The 26,725-nt window shown below is 46.6% G+C and overlaps 1 protein-coding gene across 6 annotated transcripts in view; it reads right to left on the reverse strand.

Annotated features, from left to right (window-relative positions):
* Nucleotides 1–26,725, reverse strand: part of TCF20 (transcription factor 20) — a 182,443-nt gene that overhangs the window by 63,460 nt on the left and 92,258 nt on the right. For 3 of the 6 annotated variants that reach the window (XM_049884512.1, XM_049884507.1, XM_049884511.1), the window contains exon 1: nucleotides 25,503–25,781. The exons of the other annotated variants lie outside the window; for them this stretch is intronic. The gene's annotated coding sequence lies outside the window, so the exon portion shown is untranslated. Of the gene's footprint in view, nucleotides 1–25,502; nucleotides 25,782–26,725 lie in introns of those variants that run through there. 6 annotated transcript variants of the gene reach the window in all.

Genomic DNA, 26,725 nt, shown 5'->3' on the forward strand with positions numbered 1-26,725 from the left:
CACCTGGAATCGTTCCTCAGGCTTTCCCCGACTTGCATGTCCTTTCAGTCTACGAAATGACGTTAAACCTGAGTTTGGTCAATACTTCTCATGACCAGGCTCAGGCTGCGCTTTGCTGGCAGCCAACACCACAGGCGTGGTGCCATGCTCCTCTCAGTTCATCGTTGTCAGGAGGGGCCCGACAGGGAACCACCTGCCACTGTGATGTTAGCCATACACACCTGCTCAAGCCCAGCTCTGCAGTGTTTTCCCAGTGGAAAGTCACCATATGACTGGTATCTCACAGGAGAAATTCTGCGACTGTGCCTGTATCTAGTAGTCAAACCTTTCCCTACAAAAATGGGTTACTAATAGAGTCAATTTTCAGTTTTCTCATGTTCACTCTGGCTGTTTTGTGAAAACAGGCTATGGGAGGGGCCGGGGCTGAAGCAGGGAGGTAGTTAAGAAGCTATTTTGATAGTCTGGGTGAGGGATACTGGCTGCATGGGTGAGTGCGGTGTAGATGGAGGTGGTGGTATGTGGTCAAATAAAGGACATATTTTGAAGTTAGAGCCAACGGAAATCGCCTAACGGATCAGAAGTGGATGTGAGGGACACAACAACACTGATGACAAACAGCAGTGGCCAATGCTAGCTAAGCACCAGCCACGTGCAGCCACTGCTCCATGTAATTTACGTGTAAAAATTCACTCAATTTTCACAACCACCCCGTAAGGCAGGTACAGCTGACAAGCCCATTTTATTAAGATGACGACAATGAGGCAGAGAGAGCTATTAACTGCCCAGGCCTCACAAACAGTCGGGAGGCAGCCCAGATCTGAGCTCAGACAGGGGTAGGAGCTTGGTGAGGTGGGGGAGTGGGAAAGGCTGAAGAACGCAGTGCCAGACACGTGAACTCTGAGATTCCCACTGGACATTCAAGTACAGAAGTCAGGAAGGCAGCTGGCCACGTGCCTGGATTCCAGGGGAAAGGTGGAGGTGGAGAAAAAAAGGGTCATCAGCTCAGAGACAGTAGTTAAAGGCAAAGAATCACCAGGATGACATCACCCAGAGCAGTGTTTTCAAACTGCAGGTTGTAAAATCAACTTATTGGGTCGTGAACAGCACTTAGAAAAAACAAAATAGAACAGAATGGAAAATACTAGCCCATCACTCACAGTAAGATGAAATATAAGAACTGTCTGTCCAACTTTCAGTTGTGACTGTGTGTCAGGGTGGCATTTAGGATGGTCAAAAGGGGTTTAAAGCCACTAGCCTAGGGAGTTAAACGTAGGGCTGAATCCCTGACCACGCCAATATTTAGAGGTGGGAAAGAGGAAACGGAGCCAGAAGAGAAGAGTGAAGAGAAGAAATGTCTAGTGAGGAAGGAGGAAAGGCAGAGTGGGGTGACACGGGGCTGGGTGACTGTGACACCCCAAGACAGATGCATACAAGCAATTATGGGATGGCGAGGTGAGCACACAGTGCTGCGGGAACAAAGGGGAGGGAGGAACCCTGTTTTAAGGTCTGGTAGTTGTGTGTAAAGGAGCCCTGGTGATGCAATGGTTAAGCCCTCAGCTGCTAACCAGAAGGTTGGTGGTTCCAACCCACCAGCCGCTATACACCAGCCGCTCTCCGGGAGAAAGATATGGCAGCCTGTTTTGGTAAAGGTTACAGCCTTGGATACCCCACAGGGCAGTTCTATTGTGTCCTATAGAGTCACTATGAGTCAGAATTGACCCAATGGGAATGGGTTTAGCTGTCTGCAGAATGGAAGGGGGACGGGAGAGGATTGCCACTTCAGACCTGGAGTCTGAGGGGGACTGTGGGATATCCACTCTGAACAAAGAACAGATTAACTTCCATATGACCGCAAGTATCCAGTCATTTGATTTTTTTTTTTTTAAAGCATCTACTAGGTGCCGCGCCCTTTACTAGGTCCTGAGAATACAGGGTTCCTGGCCTAAGAAACCTCACACTGCAGTAGAGATGAAAAGACAATCGCAATAAGGTGCGGTTAGGGCCACAAGACACAGCGTGTAAAAGGTGCGGCAAGGGCAATGTCCAACCATCTTGACCCTTAGTGCCAACCTAAACCCACCACTCCGACCAAACTGCCTACTCAGCACCTGCACTCCAACCTCTTGATTTGTGCTTTGCCTCTCCCAAAAAATGCTTCCCAAATATGAGTCACTCTTCAAGGTCGGGCTCACATCTGTCCTCCTCAGGGAAGCCTCCCTGAAGCCACCAGCTCAGTGATCTTGCCGTTCCTGAGTTGCTACAGCAGTTACTGTCCACACACCACTATTTGCTGCCCAGTCCCCGCCTCGTCCTTACTCCCCATTTCATGTGACTGTCTCATCTCCCCAACTACAGCGTACATTGCTGAAGGCACGTAACAAACCTGTTTCATGTCTGACAGCTACAAGGCTCTTTAACAGGAGGCATGCAAATACTTGCTTCCCTGCTCGGAGACTTTCCTCCAATCCAATTTACACGCTTTGGCGTTCTTACCGAAACAGAGGTCCCATCAAGTCGCCCTCCCCATCTAAAACCACCTCCAGCTCCTAATTATCCACGAAGCAACATGCAGACAGTGCTGTCTCGTCTTTCAGGCCTGCTACACAGCCTTCCCTTTCCCTGCCTGCAAAACACCCTAAAGTTGGGGCATTGGCAATCAAAACAAACACCAAAAAAACAAAGATCCATAGAGGTGAAATAAAAAAGGAGACATATTAGTCACACTGTTGACAACAGCTGTCTTTGTGGTAAGATTACAGGGATGGCCACCTCTAGAAACTGGTTTAATAAACATGTTAATTTTAAAACAAGAAATAAAATTAAAAATGAAAGAAAATTAATCATTGCAACTACTTTTATTCAGTGCTTAAACTATATACAAGCAATATGTTATAGTCTTATTTAATCTTAACAACTCTATGATGTAGTCCTCCGCCATTCTGCAGATGAGGAAACTGAGGCTCACAAAGTTTTAAGTAATGCTCACAAGGTTACACAGCTAGTCAGCAAAGAAGAAAGCCTGGGGTTTAAACCCGTGTCTAATAAAGAATGTGCCCTTAACCTCTACTGCTCTTACCAGGTCCTGCCTATTCCCCAGGGTACCCTGCATGCACCTCTCACAGCCTTTTCTTTGTTCCAGCTGGTCCTTCTGCCTGAATAAGGACATGAGCTTTGTCGACACTCCACCCACCCTTTACAATCCAGCACAAACCCCACTTTCCCCACCATCTCCCTAGAGCACAAACCACAGTCAGCATTATCGAAGAGTTATTTACGTGCCTATTTCCCCCAGACCTTGGCTCTCCTGCTGCTATGCACAGAGCAGGCACTCACATGTTGGGTGAATTAAGTTGACAATATAAATTCTCCTTCTGACAAAAGCAAAATAACAGATGGAGACCAAAAGTTTTCATCTGGGAGGGATGTTAATACTGAGAACGGGTCTCTACAACCCTCCCTGCTTTGAGCCTCGACTCCCACTAAAGCCCAGAAGCAGCCGGTCGATCTTGCCCTCTTCCACAAAGGGACTGAACGTAATAGACCACCACTTCTGATGAATTAAAGTGACTTCACTTACTATTAAAAATATAAATAATGTGAGAATCAAAGGGTTTTTTAAAAGCTTTTAGAAGAGATTTTGAAATTAGTTACCTTCCAAAGACTCTGACCCTTGAAAGCAAGAAATTTTTAGGTTGATTACAAAAAACCTTAACAATACTAAAAAACACTTTGTTGTTGTTGTATGTCCTTAAGTCAATTCTGACTCATAGTGACCCTATATAACAGAGAACAACTTCCCTATAGGGTTTTCTGGGCTGTAATCTTTACAGACGCAGATTGCCAGGTCTTTTCTCCCATGGAGCGGCTGCTGGGTTTGAATCACTAACCTTTCAGTTAGCAGCCGAGCACTTGACTTCTGTACCACCAGGGTTTCTTAAAAGACACTATAGACATAAACATGGAGACATATAAAGCCAGTGAGTCAGACATACTTAAAATGCAAACAACTCTTTAACACCAACTGACCACATCTAGATTTACGAACAGAAGTTGAGCGCAAACGAGTAACACACTGTAAAATGGAACTGCTGCCCTAACAATCCTAGGAAAGAAATATAGGATGGGACAAACAGATTTTAACACGTCCTTGGCCTCCTTAGGCAAAGCAATGAGAAACGCAGTCAACCAAACCATCCAGAATTGATTTTATTGGAGGTACCAACACTACGGGTCAAGCTGTGAAATGAAGCAAAAGGCTGAACTGAGTTCTATGGGTACAGTCCACTCCAGATAAAAGCCAATGGACCTTTTTACAGTTTATGGGGTCCTCTCCGTATGGCTGGGGACGCAGGCATGGGAGGAATATTGTCTGGATGATTAATTCTTGTGGAACGCGCACAGGAGTTAGAAGAAACGGGCTAGTTGAGACACACTCAACAACTTTCACTGTTGTCTCAAATTCACCACAAGCCCAAAATTAAATGCTGAGACAATGTGTTAGTTCTAGTTCTTGTTAAATGCATCTAGAAGCTAAGGGTCCTTCAAAGGCTACTGAGTTTCCCGTTTAAAAAAGAAAGAAACACACAAAAAAACCCAATAAGAAAAACACAAAAGTTCATACTGGAACAGTCACCTGTAAATATCCAAGAAGAATACCAAGAATTAGCAAATTAATTTGGGGGTGGAAGGACTTAAACAAAAAAGTAAATCATTTCAGCAGCGTAAGATCTTTGCGAATGGCTCTGACTTAAAGCTCTAGACCTTATTTTAGGTTCTAATTAAAAAAAAAAAAGGCCAGCCATAACCGTAAGGAGGAGGGTGTCAAGTATAAATATGAGAGATACCGAGACAAAGGAAAATTCCTGAGAACCGCCTGCTGTCTTTTCCTACAGATGTGAGCTGTAACCATAAAAGAACGCCTCCTCCTCCCTCCTCAGCCAGGCCTCCTGTGTCAGGGACAAGGGCCGGGGGAACACTGGCACCAGCCAGCACACCACCATCTCTCTCTCCCCTTAGGGACATGGCTCTCTTACCTACAGTCGAGCTAGCAGACACGAAGAAAGAGACCAAGAAAAACATGTTTAAAAAACCATCTGGGGGTAGAATTTAATTTTAGAAAGTAAAAGGAGCAAAAATATAGTTTTATTTTAGCAAAGTACAGTTGCTCCCCCTTTTAAGGTTTCTATTGATTCTCCTGGGTGATGCACTGGAAAAAATACTGTATTTAGAATCAGGAAACTTAAATTTAAATACTCACTAGTTTGGCTACTTGTCCTGTGACCTGGGTGACTTATTTAACCTGAAAGCCCTGCTGTCCTCTTCTTCAAACCTACCTTGTCATTTCACAGAACTGTCTCATAACTAGTTTGTGAATTGCTAAATCCCATATAAATTAAAATTATTATTACTAGTAGTATTACCACCCTCTCCGCCTCTCAGGTAAAAGTCTGAATCCAGGGCAAAACAGGCAAAAGACAAGCAACAAGTAAAAAAAAACCCAAGAGGAGTTAGCTAAAAAACGTATCAAACAACAAAACAAAACCTAAAAAATGAAATAAATACTACTATGATTGATGGAAACCACTGACAGCTAATGTTTATGTCATTTACCAACGAAGAAAGCTCTCGTGCCCTGGTGTCTACGGTTCCTTCATAAAAATCACAGCAGGGTTGAACTCTCACGTCTCCTCGGAAGTCACAACCAAGAATGCCAGCGGAGCACATTTTATTCTACGAGCCAGAAGACCATTCCCATCGTCCCACTTAGGGACAGGGGATCCATTATGTCCGAGACTCAATGGGAGGCAACGGGCCTCTAACGTGTAGGCCAGTGTCTCTTCCTTCTCTGACCACTGGCATGCAATTAGCCAACACCAACCCTGGCCATTCTGAAACAAGCCACTAGAGAACAGGTGCCTAAGGAGAAGGCATCACCTCCTGCGATCCCCAATTTTCAAAATACAGGAGCCAAAGTGACACAAACGGTTTTTGGAAAAAGCAACTGTTTTCGGATTATCTAGAAGGTAACAATAATATGCAAAATTTATCTAGTGCTTACCATGAATCAGGCAATGTCCTAAAAGCTTTACAGGCCTAGAAGTAATTTCTTTCATTGTACTAAGCACACCCACATCCTAAACTGAAAGCCCTTGGCAAGAGAAACTCAAAAAAGAATCTTTTCTTCATGTTCCCCCGTCCTTACCTAATAAATGATTTTAAAAAACGGTAACTCTAAACAGACAATTCTTATTAACTCTATTCACGGTGGTATAAATAATTCTAATGAGCATGTGTTTCTCTCCTACTTGAGTCAGCATGGAGAAGCTAGCTCTTGGAAGACTAGGCAGAGGAGGAAGGCGTCTCTGACCAGGAGCCAGCTGAGCAGGGAGCAGTCTCTGGGGAGCGGAGCACACCTACAGCAGATAATCAGGCAACGAGTGTAGGCAACACATGGAATCCTCAAGTTACAGGAAAACTAACCCAGTAAGCAGCCTGAGAATCTCTGCTTTCTACTAAGTTCAAACCGCTAAGTGAACCCTCCCATTTGAAGAGGTACAACACATGAAAATGGCTTTTGTTGCTGTCCTTCCCTCAAGGCTTCTGTAACGCAGCCCGTCCCCGGACAGGGAACCCAGCGGAAAGTGGAAATGGACGAAAGGTCAGCAGTAATGCAGAAGTCCCTGCTCCCACGTTGGAAAGTCAACGTGCAAAGGAGCAGGTGAAACACACACCACTGAGCTGACGAAATAAACTTATCTGGAGCTTCCAGAGAGGCTGTCCATCACTCGGGGATGCTTCTGTGATTCTAGGTTTGGGGTATGATCCACAGACTAAAACACAAGAGACGGGTTTAACGTGTAACTCTAATCATCTTTTCTATCTTAAGAATAAAGTGATTTACACATTTTTATGCAAGTTGGGACTGACTCTCAAAGCTTGGTGTCTCCAGATCTCCTGAGCTGCGTAAATTTCAGAGACCAGGAAAAGATGAAATGACTAAAAGTACAGGCACCCAACAAATTTACAAAATCATTCAAAGTTTCTGAGATTCCAGTACTGTCCAAACCTGCATACAGGCTTATTCATACCTAAAGCAAAGTGTCTAAACTAACTTGTTCAAATGATACTAGCAGAAAAGAGCCCCAAATTCTCAGAAGAGATACTTGTAGACTAAAAGAACCCAGGACACCCAAGAGTAAGTAACTTCATTGCCGATAACTCCGTCTCCCCTTTACTCATCTCTGTTAACCCTGGCTTAACCCCGTGATTTTTAATCTCCAGCCCTGCAGACACACAAAGCCCTGAAGAACATACGAGTTTCAAACACTAAATTCAGTTTTTTTCTTTTAACACTGACCTACTTCCTTGAAGATCTGAGCTGAAGTACTAAAAGCTAGCCCTTTACCACCATCTTCCTAAAATGTCCTCATGAGGCCTCTGTAACGCTCATCGAAGGGGACCGGACAGTTGGTAGCCTGAAGTCAGCCTCCTCCTCCCCGATGCCAACCTTTCTGCCCACCTGCTCAGCATCTCAACTGTGTTCCCTGCTTCTTGCTTGAATCACCGGCTCTTAACCCCCAGTGCTCTTCCAGCACCCCCCTTCTTCATGGCCAAAGTTCACCAGGTATTAGCACCCATCTGGTGGTTTGTTTCTCGCACTACACCGCTGAACACCCTGAGGACATGTGCTAGGACTCATCTCTGAATTCTGAAAAATAATGGGTGCTCCTCACTTAGTCATATTCCCTTCTGGTCTCCTGTCTTCTACTCCAAAATGCTAGACCAACTATACCACAGTCTTCACCTACAATTTTTTCCCTGGCCTCTCTTCAAAAAAGTTCCCGACTACCAAAACAATCCTTGGCTAAGGCATGCCTTCCCTGTGCCCAAACTAAATTGCGTTAATTCTTTTTCCTACTTCTGTTCTTCTCTACTTCAAAAACTATTCACAGTATGCCCACATGTTCAACACACTGGGGATACAAGGAGTAATAATCCTCGACCTTGAAGAGGACTGGGAAACAGAGGGCAAGGACATGTTTAGAATAAAAAGCGAAGAGTATAAAATCAAAAACCAAACTCACTGCTGTTGAGTCAATTCCAACTCATAGTGACCGTACAGGACAGAGCAGAACTGCCCCCTAGGGTTTCCAAGTAGCGGCTGGTAGATATGAACTGCTGACCTTTGGTTAGCAGGTCTAGCTCTTAACTACTGCGTCACTAGGGCTCTGTTTAAAAATGGAAACTAATTAAAACAAAAAGAAAGAAAAAAGGCAGCAAAGGGTAGACTCAATGATCTCCAAGGCACCTGCCAATGCGGACATTCTTCAGGGTTCCCTTGCCTTGAGTAAAATTGCAAAACGCCATGAGGGAAAACCCACTTATGGTAATGTTAGGAGATGTTTCATGGAAGAAGAGTATTTGAGAAACACCTTGAAGGACAGACTCCAGTAGATGGAAAATGGGAAAAAAGGGCACGGACACACATGTGAAAGCAGGGATGCCTTGGAAGCTGAAATGGGGGATACAAGTAGGGAATCTGGAAAGGCAGGACAGGGCCTTACTGTGGGACCCTGAATACCAAGGCAAAGATGTCTACATTTAATTCAGTACACAACTGAGAGGGATGCTGTAAGACTTGTACTTTAGAAGATTTTCTAAAATTTCGACTCAAAGCAACTCTATAGTACAGAGTAGAACTGCCCCATAGAGTTTCCAAGGCTGTAATCTTTATGGGATCAGACTGCTACACCTTCCTGCAGTGGAGCAACTGGTGAGTTTTTAAACTGTCGACCTTCTGGTTAGCAGTCAAGTGCTTAACCACTGCCACCACCAAGGCTCTGTCATCGGCCATTAGAAAGATGTAAGTCAAAACCACAAATACGTTATCACCTCACGCCCATTAGAATAAAAAAAAAAAAACAGAAAATAAAAAGTGTTGGCGAGGTTGTGGAGAAATTGGAACTCTCATTCATGGCTGATGGGAATGTAAAATGGTGCAGCCCCTGTGGAAAAGTTTGATGGTTCCTCAAAAAGTTGAACATAGAATTACCACATGACCCAGCAATCTCAATCCTAGGCATATACCCAGAAGAAGCAAAGGCAAGAAGGCAAATAGAAAACTGTAAACCAATGTTCACCGCAGCACTTTACACAATAGCCAAAAGGCAGAAACAACCAAAATGTCCGTGAACAGATGAATGGCTACACGAAACACGGTCCTGATGCGTGCCACAACATGGATGTACCCTGAGAGCATCACGCTGGGCGAAGCAAGTCCATCACAAAAGGACAAATGCTGTATGATCTCACTGACACGAAATAAGCAAATACATAGAAACCCAAGATTATTAACGGTCACAAGGCGTGGGAGACGGAGAGTTTTTGTTTGGGGGCGGCAATGAGTTTATATTGGCAGTGGAATGTTTTGTGAAAGGACAGTGACAGTGGTGGCACACCATGGAAAGTGTACTCAGTGTCACCGAGCTGGACACGTGGAAGCTGCTGTACTGGAGAACACTTTGGTGTGCATATTTTAACCACAATTAAAAAAAATTATTAAAATCCTTCCCAGAAACAAGATTGTGCCACTAATAAATTCTTCTAAACACTTAAGAAATTAAACCAAACTTAGAAAACTAAAAAAAAAAAAAATCTGCTGAAATCTTAAAGCCTAACATTTTGATTTTGAAAATACGTTGCTGATTTCTTAATCCAGAAGGCAGTAGGCTGGGCTGGCATCCTTTGAAAGCTGAGCAGGAGGTAAGTTCAATAAAAACAAGTAAGCAATAAACTCATGGAACTCACTTAGAAAGGGGTCATGAACAGCTAACCAAGGGGGAAATAGAAACCGAACCTCCATGGCATATTCTTTTGAGAGCTGACAGCAAAATACTAGTTCATTTATTAATTTACTAAAAAAAACACTTTGCTAGGCACTGGCTGTTCGTAAAACCCTATTCCAGATGCAGGGGATAAGATGGGCAACAGAGAAGTCCCTGCCCTCCGACAGCTGATGTGCTAACAGGAAGGTCCCCAAGGCAGGAATTCCTGTCCTCAACAGTCCACTCTTTTCTACAATCCACGCCCAAACTCTTCCCCTTCAAAGGCCTCACGAACCTATTCTGCGGAAGTTACCTTCCTGCTCATTCAAATAAACACAGAATCAGCCAGCGCACAGGCTGAGGGCACAGTCCAGAGTCAGGGTGCCTGATTCCAAATCCTGGTTCTGCTTCTTACGGGCTAGGTGACCTTGGGCAAGTCACTCAACCTCTCTGTGATTTCATTTCCTCACCTTAAAAATGAAGCTAATACAGTCACCTCATAGGGTTTCTGGAGTTATGTAAGTTAATATTTGTCAAATATTAACTACTATCTATTCAAAATACTTTAAAATGTTATTTATTATTTATTCCAGTTCTTGACAAAATAACCATGCCTATCTGTTTTGGATTCGAAGCGGGCTGATGTCCAAATTTCCTGTATTTTATTTAAACCAGCTGCTATAATGTTAAAGGTCCTCCTTACGAAGACTGAACTCTGGCCACAGGAAAACTAGGAACAGGAATGGGCAAAGAGGATCAATTCATCATTTGGTCCCAGTCCTCCCATCTCCCCCCTCACAGTCAAAACAATTCTCTCAACTATATTATCACACCTCTCTTCATAAAACCGCTCTCTATGTACGTCCCCAGGTTCAAGGTCCATCACCAAGCCATTCCCACCCTGTTCTCTCATCGCTTGGCCAAAGGCCCTTTCTGACCTTCTCTTCATCTCCAGCCCCCCAAGCGCCTGTACTATGCTACATAATATTCCACATACTTTCCAGCAATGCTCTCGAGGGACTTAACCTGCAAATTCTCCTTCCTCACTTATCCCCTTGGCTCTCTCTCTTATCCATCTTTCAAGGTCCTGCTCAAACATCCTCTCTTCTACAGTATTCTTCCCATATGCAGTCAGGAGTATTGGCTTCTTTTCCCTAGTTCTACCCCAGCACTCTGGCTAAACTGCCACTAGTGCATTACAGATCCCATACACCAAAAACCCAAACCCGTTGCCGTCCAGTCGATTCCAACTCACAGCGACCCTACAGAATGGAGTAGAACTGCCCCATGGGGTTTCCAAGGAGCGGCTGGTGGATGCAAATTGCTGACCTACTATACCACCAGGGTTTCCTATATAGATTTTATAAATGTTAATTTTCCATGTCTGACTTTCCCACAGACAGTTGTTGTTAGGTGCCATCAAGTTAGTTCCGACTCATATCAACCCTATGTACAACGGAAAGGAAAGGGATGTTTTGTTTATTTTCGTATTTCTTGTACTTAGCATGGTATCCACTTAGCAATCTAGGCTGAATTAAAATAGAAATTTTCTTTTATTTTCTCTGACGTGTTTCGTTCCCATCATTTGGCCTGTGTCCTTTTCTTTAGGGGATGCCATTTTCAGTACATGTGGTATAAATAAAGCTCCTTTAAAAAAAAAAAAAAAAAGACATTTAATAAATGACGTAGGCTGCAATGTCCTTCACTCCAACTCAAATCTCCCCTATTCAGTGTTTTAGAACTCAAATCCACTTCCACAAAGCCTTCCTAGACTCAAAGATGATGAAAATCCTACTCCCATTATGTTTAAACTCAAATACCTAGTAGGAAAAAAACCCAACCAGTAGCACTCAATTCAATGCAACGTGTACTCTTCTGTTCACGCCTGTTCACTACCTGTATAAAAAAACAGGTACCTCTAATCTGTGCGGGTTCATTTACACTGACTGTGCATGTGTGAGTTTATAGGAATCATTCGGCTGGGATCTTGATGGCATGTTCTCTATACCTCCACGTCAAGTAGGAATTATTGAACACAAATTAATCTAGTTTACTGTTCTAAAGCTCTCCAAAAATTCCCAGCATTCCTCAGAGGGTAGGGAGTTCTCCAGTTTCTTCACCTAAATCACAAATACTCCATCCAACCTCATCTGCTGTTGTTTTCCCTCTCCAGGTGAGGAAATAGTGGGCCTATATTCTTTAACATAATCAACTTTGCTCTTTGGCTTGTTATTTATTTCCTCTTGAGCCCTCCTCTCCTCATTATTTAACCATTTCAGCTACTCTTAGGAACCCTCTGCAAGTTTTCTACAACTAATCCAAATTCAATGTTACTTAACACCTGCTACATGCAGACCCCTGAAGGAGCCATAAAGATTAACAAGGTATGCTGGCTGTCTTAGTTTCTTAGTGTTGATGCAGCAGAAATACCGCAAGTGGGTGGCTTTAACAAACAGAAATTTATTTTCTCACAGTTCAGGAGGCTAGAAGTCCAGATACAGGACAGTGGCTCTAGTGGAAAGCTCTCTCTCTGTTGGCTCTGGGGGAAGATCCTTGTCTCAGCTTCTCTAGCCCACACGTTCCTGGGTGCCTTGGCAACTTCCTTGGTGGCACCTACCTTCCCTTCATTTCTGCTTGCTTTCTGCTGTATCTAATATGCTCTTTTTATATCTCAAAAGTAATTAGGTTTAAGATACATTCAACACTGATATGGCAAGGCGCCCTGGTGGCACAATGGTTAAGTCCTGGCTGCTAACTGAAAGGTCAGCGGTTTGAACCCACCAGCCGCTCTGCAGGGGAAAGATGTGGCAGTCTCCTTCTGTATAGACAGACTTACAGCCTTGGAAACCCTGTGGGCAGTTCTACTCTGTCTTATAGGGTTGCTATGAGTCACAATTGACTTGATGGGCATGAGTACACCGATACAGCTTCATTAATATTAACAAAACCCTACTCTCAAACAGGATCACATCCACAGGGGTTAGGATTCCAAACATACAATTTGGGGGCAGGGCACAATTCAATCCACACAGTGGCCATCTAAGATTACAACTCTTGTGGTGAAAAGATGCAGTCTCTACGTAATATATGACACACATTAGCTGCAACGCCTGGATAAAGGTGCGGGGCGTGGGGGGAGGACGCACATTCCAAATGAAGAGGCAAAGGCTCAGAGGCAAAACGAGTAGGTCCACGCAGCACACTGACAGGCACCCGGGCAGATGCTGGGGCTGTAATATGAAACAAAACACAAGGACAACCACAAGGACCTTGGAGTCTGCTGCAGTGGTATTTGAAAATATTCTCCAAGTTTTCTTAACAGCAAAAACCTTACGTAGATAGCCAAAAGGTTGCGAGACGGACGAGCAGGGCTGCTCTGACTGGAAAATGGGAAGAGGATGACCCTCCGGACTCCACCACCCCAGTCCTGCTACCTGGGCCTCCAATGCCTCCGCAGACCCTGGGACAGCCCACCAGGAGATCAAGTGCCCCCACCTACAGGACTACAACACTTACGACACTGCCTTGGACTGCCACAGTGAGTGCTATCTAAGTATCTGTTAATTAAATAAAGCCGTAGTACTCCAGGGACTAATTTCCAAGTCGCTGGTCTAACGGCCTGGAGGGGGGGAATGACTGGATGCAAGGCCGGAAAAGCTGAGTCGGAGTCACTAGAATCCAAAACTAGACAGAGAACTGTAGAGATCTGACCAGTTTCTCTAAAATCCCATGAGGTAGAGACCTCATCTTAACTACGTTTTACTTTTGCCCTGCAATTCTTGTTTCCTCAGTCAACTCTATTTGCTTGCCACAGCAGTTTCTTAAAATCTTTTCTACTTCAAACTCCCCACTCCCCTCAGACAGCACTCTCACCTGCTGCCCTGGAGCCCCTGCAGTTACCCGCCCAGACCTGGGGTGGGGGGTGGGGTGGGGGGGGGCATTCTTACCATCCAAAGCCAATCTCTCTGGATCACACCTATCCCTGTCCCCAGCTCGCCAGGACCGTCTTCAACTAACACCCCCTCTCCTGCACCTTAAACACCATGCTCTCTGCTGGTTTCTTCCTATCAAGTTTCTCGTATTTAAAAAGAAAATCTCTCGACCCCAGATCCTCCCAGCAGCTCATTTACTTTCCGTGTAACAGCCACGCTTCGGGAAGGTTGGAGTCTAAGCTGTCTCCACGTCCTCACCTCGCTTTCTCATCAATTCACACTGAGCCGGCTTTTTATTACTGCTACTCCCCTGAAGCTGTCCCCCTCCCCACATTCTCAGCAATCTTGTGACTTGAGACAGACAGTCCTTCCTTATACCACAATCTTTGGCTCTTCCTCCCTTCTGCTCTTTAAATGGGGCTCTGCTCCCTTAAATGTCCACATTCCCCAAGAGTTTTGTCCTGGGCCCTCCTGGCACTTGTCATTATTAGAAACAATAATATAACTCTCTGGAGGGTTCTAAAACTACAAAGTCCATAGACTAAATCCCTGTTACTGGTGGGAGAAGTCCATCACTCAGGCAGGAAATGAGGAGGGAACCACTTCTCCACATACTCACACGGCTTGTTTACTCCTGAGCAATCTCATCTTCTCCCAGGATGGAATTATGACATATATGCCAACCTCCAAATCTCAGCCTACAGCCCAGCTCCATCTCCACCTCCTAAATGTCCGATCTGTGCCTCAAACAATGGATGTCTCACAAGCATTTAAGCTTAAGTCCAAAACTAAAGTCACAGCTTTCTACCCATCCTAGTCTTCTCCTCAGCTTTCTCCTATTTCAGTGGAGGAAGGCACCATGGCCACTGTTTTCCAAATCAGAAGCCTTGACTCTGTTTGGCTCCTCCTTCTACCTCACCAAATCCACCTCCGAAATAACTCTCGGCTCTATTGCCACCATTCTCAATACCTCCATTTACTCAACACAAATGGCCCACTATCAGCCAAATACTTCTGTAGACGTTAAGTATAAAGCAGTGATTGAGACAAGCTTAATCCTGGAGGGAGGAGACAAGCAGGGAAAGAAAAAAAAAAAAGTAGAAGGACAAGACAATTTCAGATGGCAAAAAAAGTTATGGAAACCCTAGTGGCATAGTGGTTAAGTGCTACAGCTGCTAACCAAAGGGTCGGCAGTTTCAATCTGCCAGGCGTTCCCTGGAAACGCTATGGGGGCAGTTCTACTCTGTCCTATAGGGTCGCTATGAGTCGGGATCAACTCAATGGCACTGGTTTTTAATAAAAGTTATAAATGAGTAAGGCAAGGTGATGTGATGGGGGCACTACTTCAGACAGGGAGGGTCAGGGGAAACCTCTCATTAGGATGAATCTGAATGACAGACAGAAACAAGTTGGGCAAAGATTCATAGAGTGGGGTGTTCCGGGCAGAGGCAGGAAGGTAAAGGTAAAGGTCCTAAAGGAGAAATGAGCTTGAGGTGTTCAAGAAACAGAGGGGAGGCAAGGAGACTGGAACTTAGAGTGCAAGGAGACCAGGTTTTATGGGCTCAAAACGAGGCAGGGTTCAGGTAAGACCTTGTTGGCCACCATGAAAAGCAATGGAAAGCCACTGGGGGTTTTAGGCAGGGAACTGGCATAATCTAATTTGAATGTTTAAAGATGTTTAGTTGACAAGTGGAAAAAACGGTTTGGGAGGGGAAAAACAGGGAGCAGGAAAACCAGTCAGGAGGCTAATAATACAGTAGACCAGAGGAGAGGGGATGGTACTTGAGATGGGAGGGAATAAATTCAGGATATATTCTGAATGTAAGTAAACTAGACTTGCTGGGGGATTAGATGTTGAGAGGGAGAGAAAGAAAATAACGTAGAGACAATTCCTACATTTTTTTAGGTATGATTTATATAGTAAAATTCTCAGATCCCCAGTGCATGGTTCAGTTTTTTTTATTATTATTTTTATTGTGCTTTAAGTGAAAGTTTATGAATCAAGTCAGTCTCTCATACAAAAATTTATATACACTTTGCTATATACACCTAGCTGCTCTCCCCCTAATGACACCACACACTCCTTCTCTCCACCCTGTATTCCCATGTCCATTCAGCCAGCTTCTGCACCCTCTACCTTCTCATCTCCCCTCCAGACAGGAGCTGCCCACGTAGTCTCTTGTGTCTACTTGATCCAAGAAGCTCACTCTTCACCAGTACCATTTTCTATCTTACAGTCCAGTCCAATCCCTGCCTGAAGAGTTGACTCTGGGAATGGTTCCAGTCTTGGGCTAAAAGAAGGTCCGGGGACCATGACTTCTGGGGCCCTTCTAGTCTCAGTGAGACCACTAAGTCTAGTCTTTTTATGAGAATTTGAGGTCTGCATCCCACTGCTTTCCTGTTCCCTCAGGGGTTCTCTGTTGTGTTCCCTGTCAGGGCAGTCATCGGTGGTAGCTGGGCACCGTCTAGTTCTTCTGGTCTCAGGCTGATGTAGTCTCTGATTTATGTGGCTCTTTCTGTCTCTTGGGCTCATTATTACCTTGTGTCTTCGGTGTTCATTTTCCTTTGCTGCAGGTGGGCTGAGACCAATTGATACATCTTAGATGGTCACTTGCTAGCATTTAAGACCCCAGACGCAACTTGGTTCAATCAGTTTTGATGAATGCCTATTAAGACCAAGGATATTTCCAGCATCCTAGAAAGTTTCCTTACGGCCCTTCCCATCAATCCCCTCCACCCAAGAAGCAATCACTAATCCAATTTCTAGTATCATGAAGTTAGTTTAGCCTGTTCTACAATGTCTTATAAAGGGGATTATCCACTGTGCACTTTCTTTGTATCTGGCTTTTCACTCAGCATAGTATTGGAGAGATTCATCCTTATTGCATGTATCAGTAGTTTGTTCCTTTTTATGGTTGAACGGTCTTACATTATATGAACATACCAGTTTGTCTAACCATTCTCTTACATCATATGAACATACCAGTTTGTCTAACCATTCTCTTACATCATATGAACATACCAGCTTGTCTAACCATTCTCTTATATTATATGAACATACCAGCTCGTCTAACCACTCTCTTACATCATATGAACATACCAGTTTGTCTAACCACTCTCCTGCTGATAGAGAGCTGAACTGTTTCCAGTTTTTAGCTATTAAGAACAAAACTGCTATAAATATCCCTGTAGTTCTTTTTTTTTTTTAAGACATATCTTTTCAATCCTCTTGGATAAATACCTAGAAATGGAACTGAACTGCTGGGTTGTAGGGTAGACATGTGTTTAACTTTTTAAAATAACTTTTAAAAAAGCTGCCAAATGTTTCCAAAGTGTCATCTTATACTCGCATCAGCAGTGTATTCGAACTCTGGCTGCTTGACTCCTAGGTGTTCTGCTTGAACAACTCCACTTATGCTACAACCAAACACATTCTTTCAATCCTTCAAACACATCTCTTATATATATATTTTTTCTAGTCCCTTGTACATGCACTCCGGGCACTTTTCCTCTGCATCTGTTCTCCTTTGATGCCTAACTCATGCTATTTATTCATTCAACAAAAATCCTGAAGGATGAGAAAAAGCTGGCCAGAGTGTCCTGGACAGAGGGAACTGCATTTAAAAAGTCCACAAAGTGGGAAAGAGCTTGGCACCTTCAGGGGCCGAAAGAGCTAACGTAGGTAGAGGACAGAAGTCAAAGCAGTAAACGAGGCGATCAGGGAGGTAGAGAGAGGTCAGGTTACTCAAGGCCTCGTAAGCCACAAGAAGGAGTTTGGATTTTTTTTTCTAAGCGCAAGGGAAAGCCATTAAAAGGTTTTCGGCAAGGGAGAGATGCGTGACTCTTGGCTGTTCTGGGCAAAGTGGAATAGAGAACAGGAGTAGAAAAGGGAGGTGAGCTAAGAGGCAATCATAGTGCTCCAGGTAGGAAAAGACAGCAGCACAGAGGGCAGTAGCAGTGGAGATGAAAGAAGTGGACAGATTCAGTCACGTTACGGAAATAACACTGACAGTAACTCGGTGATGAGTTAGATGTGAAAGAAAAGGGGGAATCTGATTTGAGAAGCTGGGTGGGTGGTAGAGCCATTTAAAGACAAAGGGACAAAAGGAGAAGAAAGATTTTGTGGGGAATAAGCGTTGTTTTGGACCCAGGAAGCTCAAGTTACTGAGGAGATATCCACGCAGAACTGTCAAGCAGGAGTTGGAGGAGCTAGGGGAGGTCTAACTGAAGATACCAATGTGGCCGTCATCAGTTTAAGGACAATCATTAAAGCCTGGAGATACACAGGAGCATCCAGGGAGAGAAGATACCAAAAGGGGGGAGGGGTCCAGAGAACACCAAGGGTCAGGGAGAAGAGGGGGAGGAACAAGCTACAAAGGCGGGAGGAGACAGCTGAGAGAGAAGCAGGCTGATGAGGAGGTGAGGAAAAGGTCCTCCTCCGGGAAGCCTTCCATGACCTTCAAAGCAGAATTTACATGCCCTGGTACAGCACCCCCTGCTCCCTTTTTAGCTGCCCTTCTCTACTGAACTGACACAACAGACAAAACAACTGACTGCAACATACCGACCGTCGTGGAGATCACGGAGATGCCGACGGACCGGGCAACGTTTCGTTGTTCTACATAAGGCTGCAATGAATCGGAACCGACCTGACGGCACCTAACTACAGCTGAGCAGGTACGTGAAGATGGGGGATCCACAGGATAGACAGGGGCTAGCCCTGCTGCAGTCCAGTGCCTGGTACACAGTACAACACGGAACACTTGTTTCACGAACGGGTACTAGGCACCGAGCGGCACCTGCAGGCAGTGCACGCCACTATGTGTACTGTTCTTACTTTAGTTCCTTCTCCCAACTACCCTTGTTGTTGTTGTTAGACGCCATCGAGCCGATTCCAACTCACAGCAACCCCACGTGACACAGCAGGACTGCCCCAGAGGGTTTTCTTGGCTGTAATCTTTATGGAAGCAGATTGCCACCACGGCTTTCTCCCACAGAGCTGCTGAGTGGGTTCGAACTGCCAATCTTTTGGTTAGCAGCCAAGTGTTTAACTGTTGCGCCAGCATTACCTTGTAGACCTCTTTTATACGTGAGGAAACTCTGGCTCAGACAAAACCCCCAAGGTCGCTGCTATTAAGTGATAGAGCCAGGTAAGGCCACATAACCTTCTTCTAAGCTGTGCTGCCTCCATAGATGACCATCATGTAGACTTTCCACAAGAGAGCCCTTACATTTCTGAAAAGAGATCCAAAATCTGCCCCCAGGTAGTTGGCCTGCCAGAGCAGAGAAATGGCCACGGGAGTAGCTCTGCTCCTGCTGTCTGGAATCCCTACCCTTGTCAGGCACAATCTACAGACTCCCAAAGTAATGCTTCCTATTTAGAATGTAGACATGAAATCTGAGCTCCACTGAAACTGAGCTAGGGAACTTAAGACTCCCGGGGCCTTAACTATTGAATTTTAGAACCTAATTTGAATCACGTATAAGTAGCGCACCCTACATCTAAGAGGCCTCACCCTAATTGCACAACTAACTAAGACTGAACATGGATGGGAAAGGAAGAGCTGCTCCACATCACCCATCCTGGACCAACACATCATCAGGAGGAGAAACCAAGGCTACCTATCTTCCTGAGACATACTCCGTCCACACCCTCCTTTTGAGATTGAAGTGCTGTCTCTTCCTTGAGTTCTTAAGATTGGTACCACACGGGCTTTTTCCTAAGTGAGTACGTTACTACTGACAGGCTTTTCCCACTCAGGGGCCACTATCTATCCTCTACTGAGAGCGTGGGGCTCGGTGGAAAGAACACTGGCCTAGCTGGTAGAGTCCTCACATTGACTGTCAGGATAAAGCTGGGTAACTCTGGGCAAGTCACCATCCTCTCGGCATCTTTCCTGAGTTGTAAAGTCAAAAGGTAGCCTAGACAGTTTCTTAGGTTTCTTTAGCTCTGTAATTCTACAATCAGAAACTATAGAAAGGGCAGGAGAAGGCATGATGAACACTAGCTGACTGAGAAAGACTAAAAGAGGACAAACCCTCCTGGCTACGGTTAACGAGGCCTGTTCCACCTGCACTGTTTCCTTTCCAGCCACAGCCTCTTCCCTCAATAACCTCCCCACCCAAGTCCCAGTCCGTCACTCGAGATGCCCACTTGAAGCAATACCTAGCAGAGTGCCCTGCATACAGAAGTCACTTAAGTTTTAACGCAGTAAAGTGATCATAATTTCCCAAAGAAACAAAACCAAAACCGAAGGATGTTTCCGACGTTGGCCAGCTCTGACCAACACTGTAACAGCGCCTCATTTCTTACCAGGATGACTAGTAAAGGCGGACAACACTCTCCTTTCATAGACTTTGTTGTTAGCTGCCACCGAGTCGGCTGGCTCGCAGGGACCCCGTGTACAACAGAAGGGGGAGAAGCTGCCCATCCTGCGTCATCTTCACCATCGCTGGTACGCTTGAGTCCCCTTTCGCAGCCTCTGTGCCAGTCCATCGCAATGAGGATACCCCTTGCCTTCGCTGACCCTCCACTTTGCCCAAAACGATGCCCTCCTGCAGAGACTGGTCCCTCCTGATAACGTGGCCAAACTAAACAAGCTAAAGTCTTAGATGGTATTATTCTGTGATCCACAGAGTTTGCACTGGCTAATTTTCAGAAGTAAATCACCAGGCCTTTCTTCCAAGTCTGTCTTATCTGGAAGCCCTAACTGAAACCTGTTCATCACGGCAGGCCCTGCCGGTATTTGAAATACCAGTGGCATAACTTCCAGCGTTATGGCAACATGAAAGCCACCACGGTACCATAAACTGAGATGGGTGGTGGTTTTAGCTTTACAAGGTATCATTAATACTTCCCTTAAGCTCTTCTGACCAGGTCCCCACGTACAAAGCGTAAAGATAAAAGCAGAGGCAAGAATTCAACCAACCCACCTCCACTCTTGGAATTAACTTCTCAAGATGCTCAAGGCTAAAGTAAATTATTTACTTTGTTTAATGCCACTTCCATCTAGCCCACGTATCAAGTTTGACTGCCCTGCTGGCAGCAAAGGCTTCAGGAGAGGGACCATCTTCATGAGCACCCTGAAGTAGTCACTATCATCTTTCTGTTTTCTTCACAGCCACTATCACCACCTGACATTCTTATTTATTCACTGTTTACAGTCTCCCAGGGCAGGCTCCTTCTCCATCTTGCCAACCACTGCATCTCCTGTGCTTAGAAGAACACTTAAAAATACTAGCTAATGAATGAAAGTATGAACACACACAGGAGGACCTTAACCCACTTTCAGGGATGCTATGTTCGAACGTGGAAACCATCTTCCAATCAGGCAGATACTCAAGTGTTCCAATTAACTTCTACCCTCCCTACAGAAGAGCTTACATGTACATACTGCAACAGGATATTTTCCCCGGTAGCTAATGTTTTCTCTCTTAACTTCGCCACAATGAAGCATCAGATAACAAGCCACAGATACACCAATAACTCAAGTTATAGTTCATCTTCCTGCTGGGTCTTGCACATTACCGACAAAGTAAACACAGCTCTAACGCAAAAAGTACTGACTGTGTTTGTTGCCATGAGAACCTTCTCACCCATACTGAACACAGTATAGGTATTAAACGACGTTCAACAGTCTAACTAATTATCAAAAAACTATGCAGGCTAAGTGCAATGTGACCAAATTACACTCTATGAAAGCCTTGATTTCAGTACGTTATATTTCAAATGTATAACCCTGATGTACTGCTTTTCTCCATTATAAATAAACTTTTATTGTTTTGCTTCATTTTATTTCTTTTTCACCACCACAAAAAGAAAACGAAGGCAGGAGAGCTGGAAGCCCCAGACAGTTCTCTAATGACCACTAAGGAGCCCTGAACACAAAGCCTCCATGAGAAAGAGCATTTAGGCATACTGGGGAGAGGATTACCTTTCTTAAGTGTATCTTTTGAGTCCTACCTGGCCAAACTGAGAGTAGTCACCGCGTATCATTCCTGTGCATTCTAAACTAGCAACACAAGATGAGAGATAGCCCCTTAGGTATTATATAACTCTGTGAACTAATGTATGAAAAAAAAAAAACTTTTTACGATTAAATCTCAGATGCACTGGCAAAACTGGCCAGGTATGAGAAAAATGAAGGCTTAGAAAACCCCCTGGGGCCGCTAAACCACATGGCACAGTCAAAGAAACCATGTTCTCCACTATTTTGCTAGAGTTCAGATTTGGAGTTTAAAAGGGGGGTGGGGAACAGGGCAAGAATATTTCGATTCCGCGGCAGTGTCTACCTTTACCTGGCTTGTGCCTTCAGCTGGCAGTGAAGTATAATGGCCCTAGTACAGACTTTGAAGCCAAGGAGGGTAGGGTCACAACCAAGCCCTGACCCTCACAGGCTCTATGACCTCTCAGGACTTAGTACTCTCAAGTCCGCTAGGTGAATTTTGTAAGATAATTTAAAATACCTTGGACTGAGTCTGTCTTGAGTTCTGTTTAAAAAAAAAAGTTTGCAACCTTTCCTATCTATATGATGAAAAGGTGAACTCACCACATCACGGCAATTCTAATTTCTTGGTCTAAACAGATATAATCATTTCAACTATATTCCCTTTCATTTTACAGAGTTAAAAAAAAAAAAAAAAGGTACACCACTAAAAGGTTCCAGTACTTACTCAAGATCACCCAGTTAGGCGGCAAACAAACAAACAAACAAATCAAACCCACTGCCATCGAGTTGATTCCGACTCATAGCGACCCTACAGGACAGAGAACTGCCCCATAAAGTTTCTAAGGAGCGCCTTGTGGATTTGAACTGTGGACCTTTTGTGAGCAGCGTAGCACTTCACCACTACGCCACGAGGGTTTCCAGCTGGGCGGTACTGCAACTATAACCCATGTTTCCTGACATCTTACAGATCTGACAACCTCCTCTCACATTCATACGTGCAAATAAATAGAATAAAAGTTTTCTAATAATTTTATTTTCTTGTAAGTTACAGAGAACCTTGGTGGCATAGTGGTTAAGTGCTACGGCTACTAACCAAAAGGTCAGCAGTTGGAATCCACCAGGCACTCCTTGGGAACTATAGGGGGCAGTTCAACTATGTCCTATAGGGTTGCTATGAATGGCAATCGACTCAACAGCAACAGGTTTGGCTTGTTTGTTTGGTAAGTTATAAGACGTACGTAAACACACGTGTGTGTGGTAACTACTCAACGTTTAAATAACCAGGGTTTTTAAAATGCCACAATGAACACGAGATCATAATTCAACTACCAAGATAGAATAAATTGCCTATTTTGGGAAAATCCAACTAATTAATCTGTGTAGCCACATAAAGGTATCTACCCACGTGATCTTGTATGTTAACGTCAGACCTATGTGACAAGTCTGACGTTAACATACAAGAAAACTGGTATCAACACAGCATCTCCAAAGTGAACTCTGTGAGCACATCCCACTGCTAAGACCCTTTCTGAAACTGTATGGAATGAGTAAAAACGTAATCTCAGAAAAACACAGGCACATGCCCTTCAAGCATCACAGTACTTAAAATTAGTGGTAGAAACTTAAAACAAACAAGACCAACTTCTGAGGTTGGTCTAAAAGTACTTATCAGTCAAAAGCATGGCCTAAGGCCCTCAAGAAAAAAACATAAAATCAGTGAAATTAATTGGGGTTCTTCAGCATCTGAGAGGAAGCATCGGGCTACCGTTAAGAAATAAATTGGGGATGCAAATAATTGGTGCACCCTGAGGTGACAATTAATTCCACTAGCATACTGTTTTTCACAGGAGATACTACGGAATTCCACTTCATCCCTACTCTAAGAACATTGACGCTGGAAATTTCAAAAGGCAGCCAAGTGCCAAACGTCCCTTGGAAGAACTTTAATTAAGATCCCTCCACAATGCCCTGCATAGAACGATCCTGAAACTTCTCGGAGCCAATCAATACATACAGACCCAAACACATCTACGTTATCCACAGTTCCCAAGGAGTTGAATATTTTCTGCAATCTTTTTTTTTCTGGTAATTTCTTCTTCCACAAAGACAAACAGTACAAAGCTCACTCAACACATGCTAGTATAACACACTACTTGCACCTTTTGAGAAACACAAACAGTGCCTGAAATGTCAGGAAAAACTGTGCTCTGATCAAGTTTTATGCTCTGTTGGAGAAGAAACTGGAAACTAAAACCAGAAATAGACTTTAAAAGCCAAGTAAGGTACAGCTTGCATTTCTCAAAAAAGTTGCCTATGGCTAAAACAAGCGACAAGATGGGAGGAAAAAAAAAAAAAATTACCAAGCACCTGTAATGTTTCACCTGGAGGAGAGTCCTCATTTAACAGATAAAGAAATTAAGGCCCTGAGAGAATCCGTAACTTGCCCAGGATTATAGATTATTTGGTGGCAAAGCTGGAGTAGATCTTCTGGTCTCCCAAGTCGGAATTCATGCAGCTTTCCCCTCCACCAAGCTGCCACCCCACGTAAGATGTTTTATAAAACTCTTCACTCTTCACTGAGGCTGTTAACATAAGGGTCCAATTATCATGCAAAGATCTGCCTGTTAGATAATAGCTCGAAAATTCCATCCATTTTACAGCCGTTACCAGAATCATCTCAACTTCGAGGGAAAAAAAACAAAGAGGAAAAGGGGGTGGAAATCCTAATTTTGCTCTGTCCCCTAAGGGCAAACTGAAGGGTTGACTACAGACAGGCAGACATGGCTAGTATCCACAACCACAAAAACAGACAATAATCCCCACCCACACAGCGCGGAAGGCGGGCGCTCCCCGACACCCCCCACCTCACCAAATTCCACTCCCAGCGCCGCGCACAGGACACATTCCACCTCTGACCGCCGCCGCAGCGGGCCCGGTCGGATCAGCCACTCTTCTTCAACCACCACTTTCCCCCCAAAAAGGCACGAGCGGCTCAGCGCCCCGGGTCCCCACGCGAGCGCTGGTTCGCCGCGACCACCGGCTCGGAGACACCCGCCCTGCTCCCCGCGGCGGGGAGGAGAGAACCCGCACAGGAAGTGTCCCGCGCCCGCTGCCCGCCCCCGCGCCGAACCCGGGCGCCCCGCAGCTCGTACCTGCCCTCCGCCCCCAACTGGCGACAAACCGCCGCGTCCACATGGCCTCAGGTGTTCACATGGCAGTACAGGGTGCCCGGCCTTCCAGCGTCCCGGGGCGCGCTCCGACCCCCCGTACCCTGGCGCGGCCCTTCCCCGCCCGCAGCCCGGCCCTCCGCCCCGTCGGCCTCGCCTCCGGCCCGCAGCTAAAAGGCCGGGGTCCCCGGCTTCCCGGGGCTGCCGGGGGCCCCGAGGCGAGCGCCACCCGCTCACACCCTCCGCCTCTGCACTCCAGGCCGCGACGAGCAGGTACCGTCCCCCCAGCATCCTCAGGTTAGGACCAGTACCCAAGCCCCGCCGAACGCCCGGGCCGGGCCGACACCCTGGGGGGACCTGACCCCTCCGCCCCTGACGCCAGGCCGGAGCCCCCTCCTCAGCACCCCTGGGCCCGGCCCGGCCCCGCCGCGCCGCACTCCCAGGTCAGACCCCGCAGGGCCATTCGCGCCGGGCCCCTTCCCCTCAGCGGCCCCGGCCTCAGAGTCCGGGGGGTCAGCGCTCCCAGGTCGGGCCGGGACCGCTGCCCTCGGGACCGCTGCCCTCGGCCCCCCAGCCCCGACACCAGCCCGGCCCCAGCCCCTCCCCCACCCGGGCCCCGGCGGCGGTTACCTGCGGGAGCCCCCCGCCCCGTCCCCTCGGCCTCCGCCCGGGGAGGGCGGGGAGGGAGCGGCGGCGAGCGGCGCTGCGCGGGGTGGGGGTGGGGAGCCCCCGCCGCCTCCAGCTCGGGCGCTGGGCCCGGGGCAGCGGCCCCTCGAGGCTCGCTCTGGCCCGCGCGCTGGCTCCCCGGTCGGGCGCGCCTCAGGGCGGGCTCCCCCGGCGGAGGCCGCGGCCGCCTCTCAGGGGCCGAAAGCGGCTCGGCTCCGGGTTTTTTCTCTCCATTCTCCCAACACACAGGAAATAACAGAGCGTCAGGTGACAGCGCGCGGCCAATGGGGAAGCTCCGGGCCGCGGCGCGCGGGCGGGTGGGAGGGCGCGCGGCGGGGCGGGGCGCCGGCGGGGGCGGGGCGCAGGGGGCGGGGCTGCGGGCGCGCGCGTGCCCACCCGCGTGCGGCGACGGCGCGCGGAGGTAGCGCGAGGCGGGCCGGGACCCCCGCCGGCGTCCGGCTGGCGCGGGCCGGTCCTTTGGCAGCTGCCGGACGCAGCTCGCGCACCCCGCCGCTCGGCCAGTGCCATTTTGGCCCGCGGCTCCGGGCCGTCTCCTAGGTGGCCGCGAGCCAACTTTCTGGGGAGTTGGTGGCCCGGAGTCTCTGGCTGGGGTTTCTGGAGTTCCCTGGAGCCTCCAGCGCCAGGACCGCGCCGCCGACAGCCTGGGCAGCCCGCAGGCGAGGGCCGGCCTCCTGCCCCCTAACCAGCCTAGTCAGGCCGGGCGTGGGGGCGGTTCTGCCCCCGAAGCGCCCTCCCAGGCCCCGCTCCTTGCCGCCTCGCCCTTTGGCGCAGGTGTCCTTGGACCAGAGACTTAGGCCCGCTCCGAGCCCGTTTCCCCAGCAATAAAAGCGAGGAGGAGGGATGTCCACCTACCCTGAGTGTAAAATAGCCGCTCAAACGTCAGTCACCCTGGCCCAAGGAAGCTGCAACGCTCGGCTGCTCAGACCAGGGCCCTGAGTTAATCTGGAGAGAGGGTGAAAGACTTGCGGTGCCAAGGCCTCAACCCTTCCCGGCCTGCCTTACTTAGCAAAACTGACGTAGGTTTTATGGATTAAGAGCATGGCTCGACTATCTTAAGAAAATCTGTTGTAGAAACACGGAGGTGTTTGTGCACTGTAACCCACCCCTGACTCACTCACCTAGTGACCTGACTAAATTGTCCCCTCTCAGCTGCTAACCGAAAGGTG

The sequence above is a fragment of the Elephas maximus genome, chromosome 4 (assembly GCF_024166365.1).
Source record: "Elephas maximus indicus isolate mEleMax1 chromosome 4, mEleMax1 primary haplotype, whole genome shotgun sequence".
Taxonomy (NCBI): Eukaryota; Metazoa; Chordata; class Mammalia; order Proboscidea; family Elephantidae; genus Elephas; species Elephas maximus.